Source organism: Dreissena polymorpha, chromosome 11, assembly GCF_020536995.1.
Source record: "Dreissena polymorpha isolate Duluth1 chromosome 11, UMN_Dpol_1.0, whole genome shotgun sequence".
Classification (NCBI taxonomy): domain Eukaryota; kingdom Metazoa; phylum Mollusca; class Bivalvia; order Myida; family Dreissenidae; genus Dreissena; species Dreissena polymorpha.
This window is the reverse complement of record NC_068365.1, coordinates 76,115,710-76,123,409: the sequence shown is the minus strand read 5'-3', so window position 1 is coordinate 76,123,409 and position 7,700 is coordinate 76,115,710.

Here is a 7,700-nt window from a genome sequence, read left to right as displayed (position 1 = left end):
TAAATATAATCTGAAATGTCTCTGTGTGCGTTTGTTTTGAGGTGTGCGTGTTTGCGTGCGCGGGTGACTGCGTCCGTGTGTGCGTTTATGAATTCTTGCGAGTGTAAAAGTGTTGTTAGTGAGTATTATTCAACGGCTATTTTTTATGTCACAACATTAATTCGAAACGAAGATGCAGGTCTAGAGGGGTAGGTCATTGTGTTCCGTCTCCCGAGTGAGTGAGTGGGAAAATAGGTTATGTTACAGTTAGGTTAATTGATGTCATTATACCTAAATCATCAATTGATGAATCTAAACTGTAACTGCATGATTATGTGTAATAGTTTTTTTTGTTTTTTTTTCAATTGTGATCTTCTTAAAGGATCATGTTACGAAAACTATTGCACTCTGAATAATACTTGACCAAGCGTTTCAGGAGAATAAAACGTCGATTGAGACATCATTGTATTGTTTCATACTAGTATATATAATATGAATTTCGTAAACTAATTCCAACTGGTGTCAGCGTTTAATATTTGGTAATAAAACCCATTACGTTTCCTGTTTAATAAACATTACGACTTAAGGTCTTAAAAAAGGCAAGGGTAATCTGTACCCAATATTTCCTCGTTGGATAAAATAGTGAAATAACAAAAAACGTCATTATTTAATTGTTTAGTGTTTCGATATGAGTTTTAAATGAATTGCATATTTTAGGTATGTATAGGTACTTCTAAATAATTTATTTTAATGCTCATCATCCTGTACAATATTCTTAGCAGAATAAAGTTATCGCGATGTTATCCATGCATTGTCATTATAGAGGGATATTGGTTTTGTGTTTGTAATTACATGTATGTTTGTATATAATGACTGACCAATGGCCTCGTAGTTTTTTATTTAAGGTATGTCGATTCGTGCCTTCATAAAAGTCGTTGAATTTTGAACAATCACATGTTAGTCTTTTAAATGAAACTGTGCGTTGATTGAAACGAATATGCAAGTCCATGATATGATAGGCACTTCAGTATATCAGAACAATTTTGAACTGTTTATAAGTATGAACTCATGAAATCAATTTAAGTCCTAACAACTTTGTGAATTTGATAAGACGGGAACACTTATAGCGAATTTTTTTTCTATGAGAAATGTTTATATGGTAATGACGCAGAATTGCCCATTAAAGTTGGACTCCATATGATTTTTATTGAAATCGAATGTTTTTTATAGTTAATAAATCACTTTAATATTTGTAAATATGATGCAATAAACGGATTTTATGTTGCTGTTTCTCCTTCTTCACAATATATGTATAAAAATGTGTTCTCTTTTCAAAAGAAAATTCGTTAGTATGCTGCATATCAAAATCAAAAATAGGTTGTTGGTAAAACAGTATCCAACCATGCTTTCTGATCGCAAGCAAAAGCGAAGCACAAATTCGCAGCATTTTCAAGGTCATCTCGCGAAATCATTAATGGGTGCTTTGACATTTTCAGAATATTAATGTTTTTGCAAAAAAACACATTCCTTTATGAGTTCGATGATGATATCGGTAATTGGAAGTCTTATCAATTATTTTATGACTTATTCAAATGTCAATTATCTCGCGGCCGTTGACTGATTGAATTGATCTTCTATGAAGACAGGTTAGTTATTGTAAAGAAAATTAACGACCCGATTATCAGTTTTGGCGAGCTGATGTTAACATGAATCACAACTGTGGTAAACATACATAGTACATCAATATTTAGTTTCAACGCTCATATTAACATTTGCACCGAATCTGATATTTACAACTGAACTAGCGTTATGTTTAGGCAAGTACTTTGTAAATTATGACACGTAATACCATAAAAGCAAACAAATATTTTCCCGCAGCGACAATCCCACGAACAAATAATTGCTACAGTTTTAACTTGGCATCAACAAATTACTTGATTCCAACATTTTATGTGAAATGAAGTTTTGCAGTATAATGCATGTGGCTGACAAATTACAGCCTTGCACGCTGACATTTACAAAATAGCTCGCAATTAAAAGTAAATCACGAACTTATTTTATGATCAATAACATGATTATTTTTGCAATCGATGCATAAATACAACGATCTTCTAACAAGCACGCTAGTATTCATTAAAAATGATGGAAAAACAACATACGCTTGACAATGGTATTACCGGCGTCATATTTATATGCACACAAAGTTTAATCAATATTTGAGATGTCGACTATAAATACATACTGCCAGTATGGAATAGTGTAATTCATAGCCGCGTCTTTTATTACATGATGTTGACTTTTCCAAGTGCAAACGCTAAACGACATGTATCCACATTGTAGTGGGCATATATATGCTAAACTATATAAGAAGCAATACGATTTCGATATATAAATAATTACTAAATCATCACCGAATACCTAATATAGCTATATATCAATCATACTATATCAAGTTTATAAACAAAGATCACACACACAATTCAAAAAGAAATATTTAATCACTGTGGCAGTCAACAACATAATAATCTTTATCTAACAAACCGATAATCGAAAGGAATATAGCTTTAGACACGTTACCGATAACGCATGCGGTGTAATGATCGATTCGTTTTATACACAAGTGTGTTTAGGTACAAAACAATGGTTGATAAAGTAGTTATTATGCCTTACATCGCACAAAATGTCAGAGAAAACTCATTAAATTTCAGTTATTAATTTGATTCAGTCCCCGCAATCGATAACTGAACTCGATTTGTATTAATGGTGACATTGTGTCCGTATTAAAACGCAAAGATTGCATGATAGAGTTTTAATTATTTATGACATAAACCTAGCATATAAATAATAAAATGTATAGAAATAACTTTATCGCATATATGTTATAAACATATTAAGAATACGACTATAGCTTATACGACATATACTTATCGGTAGTGTTTCTTTATAAATGATATTGTTGATATTATGAGTGAAAAATATGTTGATATTTCTCGTCAAAGAAACGCATTTTTAACAAAACGGAATAAACCATTAACGCGATATCAACACGTTCACTATTTTAACCACTGTGTGAAAGTACCTGTTTTTAAATTTAAATAAACTCGGTGAACATTTTAAACAGGAATGAGCAGATATTGGTCAATGTTAATCGCTTAATAGAAGCTTTGCTATGCTTATATTGTGTGAATACGAGAGCAAAATAGTACACGATTTCATTTTGTTAAGATTGCGCACTTATACCCATACGGTTTGTGAGCCTTTTTTAAAGGCCCGATATTCACATAATATAACACATTTTAAACGCGTTGTTTCATCGTCACAATTTTCAAACACAGCAATAATTAATACGCAGCAACAATCAATGTACAACCATACCGACCTGAATAAGCAATACTCGCTTATCGATGCAAATTGACAAAATGAATCCCGTTTCCCATGATAAGTTTTTTATAAGATAGATACAAAGGCAGATTTTTAAGACGGTGACAGAAATGGTTGTGTATATCAATACAAAACATTAAGAAATCATCAGAGATAACAAAATCTGTATTAAACATTAACAGCGCGAGTATGCGTTGCTTGTAGGTAGAACGAACACTAGTAACTAATGCTCGGTTTCTATTAGAATAACAGTATCCATGTTATTTATAAATAAATGTAGTTTAAACGTTTTGCGATAGCTTAAGGAATCTTTTGTACATAGGTCATCACCAACCATCTCGAGCGTATATAATAACCGAGGCAGGGGCTTTACTTTGAGCTATATATTAATGATTACTTTCTTCAACATTTCGCGAAATAATATTACACATAATATAACAAAATGTATTTAGGAGACCTTCATTGGCATTACACCATAAACCCACGCAGGTATACGCAATTATTGAAGAAAATTCAATGTCATATATAACGTCGATTCCACCGTCACTACTTTGTCCTTTACAAAAGTTATTTTTAACCCTAGAAATATGATAAAGAAATTTGTAATCAAATAAAGCAAATTTACCATGTAAAAACCTTGTCAATGTAAATGCAAAAATGTAATGTTTTAAGATTTTAATGATCGTAATCGTATATTAACGAAGAAATTGCTAAAACAAGGTTTTTTGTATCATAACCTTAGAAGTAAATTCGCTAAATTTCACTCAAAGTATGATGATTTAATTTCTAAATATAATGTTTCTTTAAAACGGCATTGAACTATTGGAATTTCCCACCCATCATTTTATGGAGATGTTTTGAAGCGTGTTCGAAAATTAAAATATCGTAAAGAAAATGTTTATATTAAACTTTTCAATTTAATAAACTTATCAAGAGGATATGATGTTAACGTACTTAAAAAACGTGCTTGTTTGTTTTCGAATCACTATATCTGTCTTCTCTTAAAATTTGGAATCATTAATGGAATTACCATTTTAAACGTTTGATTCTTAAATATTTAATTACCTAAGCTTGTTTTATTATTAATTCAATTTTTAGTACCGCCCGTTTAATATTTTTATTTTTATGTTACAGCACTGCCCCTGAATTTGTTCACGTCATCGTGTCTTCGCTTGTCAATTACGTCATACCATATTCTTTCTTTGTTCCTGGCTACATAGATGTGTGTGACGTCATCGCTTCTTACTTTCACTATTTGTATCTACATGCATAGGTCATTGAGATTAAAGCGTTCAATTTTTATTGTGTGTTCTCTCTGACAGGCGTTTCTTGTTTGATTTGTTTAGCAGTCACATAAACAACCAAGCATTGTAACATGGATCTTTTACACCCATTATTGCTGATTCTTCCTGTATTCGCGCGATGATGATCTGAAATATTTGCTTCATGACGCTATATTCATAAATCTTTTCTATAAAGAAGGAATGTAGTTGACCCCGTAGTTGACACTAGTTCGTAGTTTTATTTCATCGTTCCTCAAAAAGTTGTAACTCTCTTGCTCTGGTATCTTTTCTACTATTGAGCACTTAAATGGTAATTAAATTGAATACGTTTTAATTCCCTTTTATTATTGTTTAATTTGAGTTACAATGCTATGAGGTTAAATTTTATTTACACTTAAATGTATCATAAATATTGTTGGGCCAAGTGTGAGGTTGAGCGCTCTAAATCTGGTTTAAACACCCAATGCTTTGCAAGGCGTCGACCCCAGCTTTATTCTTATATGTATTAATGTTGTTTTGTATTGTGCTGTTTTGTGCTGTTTTGTACTGTTTTGGCAATCGGTCACTTGCCTTATATAAAGGACCAACTAATTGTAAATAATAGGAATTCAATACTGCTCCAGAAGCTGGAGATTAACTGTTGTGGTTCATGTCACGTCAAATTGAAATTGTGAAGTGCCCATGTTCAATCCATCCTCGATAGTTAAAGTAAAGAAATCAAGCGAGACATGGTATGGAGATTCGAAAATGTGCACAAATGCCTACAGAAAAATGATCGGCTCATAGAAATATGACTTAATAGTTAACAAACATGCTTTCTTTTTGTAATAACCGCCGTCATCGTCGTTAAGACATTAGTCTATAAGGTTACGATAAAGTACTGTGATAATGTAATGTGAAAATGCAATGATAAATGCGTAAATAATAAAACATAACGATTAGCACACTTGTTTTATAACTGCAGTTAGGCGAGTACATATCCATCTCCTCATATAATTTAATCGTTGCATAAAATAGTAATTCGCGCATTAACGTAATGAGTTTCATAATATCTTGAATATACTTTTGCATTATACATTTCAGAAAATGTTAACATCGGATGTAACAAAATAGTCGAGTTATCATTTGGACATTTCTGAGTATTTATAAAGACACATTCCGAACGTACGTTCAATGCAACCGCCATAGCACGTGTTGGTCTGATGAAAGATATCACACATAAATTGCTGCTTTGATTAGATTTGAATGGTCTTATCAGCGGTTTTGAAACACGATGTGTTTGTAACACTTGTTTATTTTACTTCTCGGAAATAAGTGCCGAGGTCGTTGCTGTTGATGGGAACAATGGGATAACAACATAATTACTCGATATCCTATGTATGCCACCGTGATACAGTATTAGTTAGAATTCTGTTCATTTGGGTTTTGATTCAGAATTCGGAAATAATACATTTAAATGATAAAAAAGTAGTAAATATAACAGACAATACAATAGCATGTACATTTTTTGTTAAAGCACATGATTTAAAAAATAAATTAAGAAGGCAATATGAACATAATCAATCAATGTAGGACCTGAACATGTTGCAAGATATTCTATTATTTTCAGATGTAGTAAAATCACAGACATAGATATTTCATTTTTTATAGAACACCTAAAAATATACAACGTTGTATAATCACGATATTTGAATTAACAATAAAGCACTGCCCTATCCACGCAGTTCTATGTATTTTAAGATTAACCAATAACAAACCTATTTCCGTTTCAACCGAAACACCCATGTTTTACCCAAACATAGACATCATTTTATATCACTCGACATACTATATAAAGTTTTTAGTCTTGAAATAGTTATTTCTTAATTGTTTTCAAAATGCAAGAACTTCAGAAAGTAACATAGTCATCATATAGATTCCTTGCCATTAAAGTTAGTTGACTGTGCAACGCTAGATTTATTTTATCGGAGATGTTCCTAATTAAAGCCAAACAGAGATTAAAAATGTCGCAACATACATAGCTTAAATTTGCCAATTATATAAACACATTGTAAAGAACAATGCTCTAAATCAGCGCCTACATTTACTAAGTAAGAGGCATTTTTGTTAATAATCCCTGAACTTTTCAGAAGGGCTATCTTAAAACAGCTAAGTCTCGTTTAATGTTTTAATTAATGGCGCATGCTTATAATTTCGCGTCGAAAAAGAAAATGCAAAAAACAAGTTCGTAACATTGTACAAGAACTAAGTGTTTGAAATAGCGTTTTCCGATATAATGCGTGTGGATTCCAAAACAAAATTCATTCTATTAATTCGATGATGATGTTTGTAATTGGAAATCCTATCTGTCATCTACTGAATTATTCAAAGGCTAGATTATTTCGCAACTTCTGACTATTTGTACTGATATGATATCAATAACGGTTGTACATCATAGAACTAAGCGGCTTATGTCAATGTGGGTGGATAACGATGGATTGTTAGGAAAATGTTCGCTGTAATGGCATATATTCGTTCTTAAACATTTGTTTGGAGCTAGGCATGATCCGTGAGAATGAAATATAGCCTTACATTGTGTTGTATTAAATGATTTAAAATGACACACACATTATGTTGGCATAATTGATTACGGAGTTGGTAAATGACACACTAAATCAATGAGTTCATGAACTAACACAAAATTATGCGGGATGCGTGTCATGATTGAAGTGGTATTCAATAAATCGCATATTTTATGTAAAATTTTATCCGAGAATAAGAAAAAATAGGCTTGAAAAAAAAAATCAGGATACAAATTGCTGTATTTATGTGCTAGTTGTTAAATTTAAAGCAAGAACCGAATTCCCTATACAATACGGGTATATTTAAACTATATATTCCGTATATAGACATGATTAAATCTGAGTTACCCGTATTCGATCGGTCGATGTAAAGCAGTAAGTTTCAAAGACTACATAAAAAAACTTCCAATATTGTATGATCTCAGTCATTTATTTTACGTGAGAAGAATACTAATTATGCAATCATTTGATATACGATTCAATGAACGTTAGTATA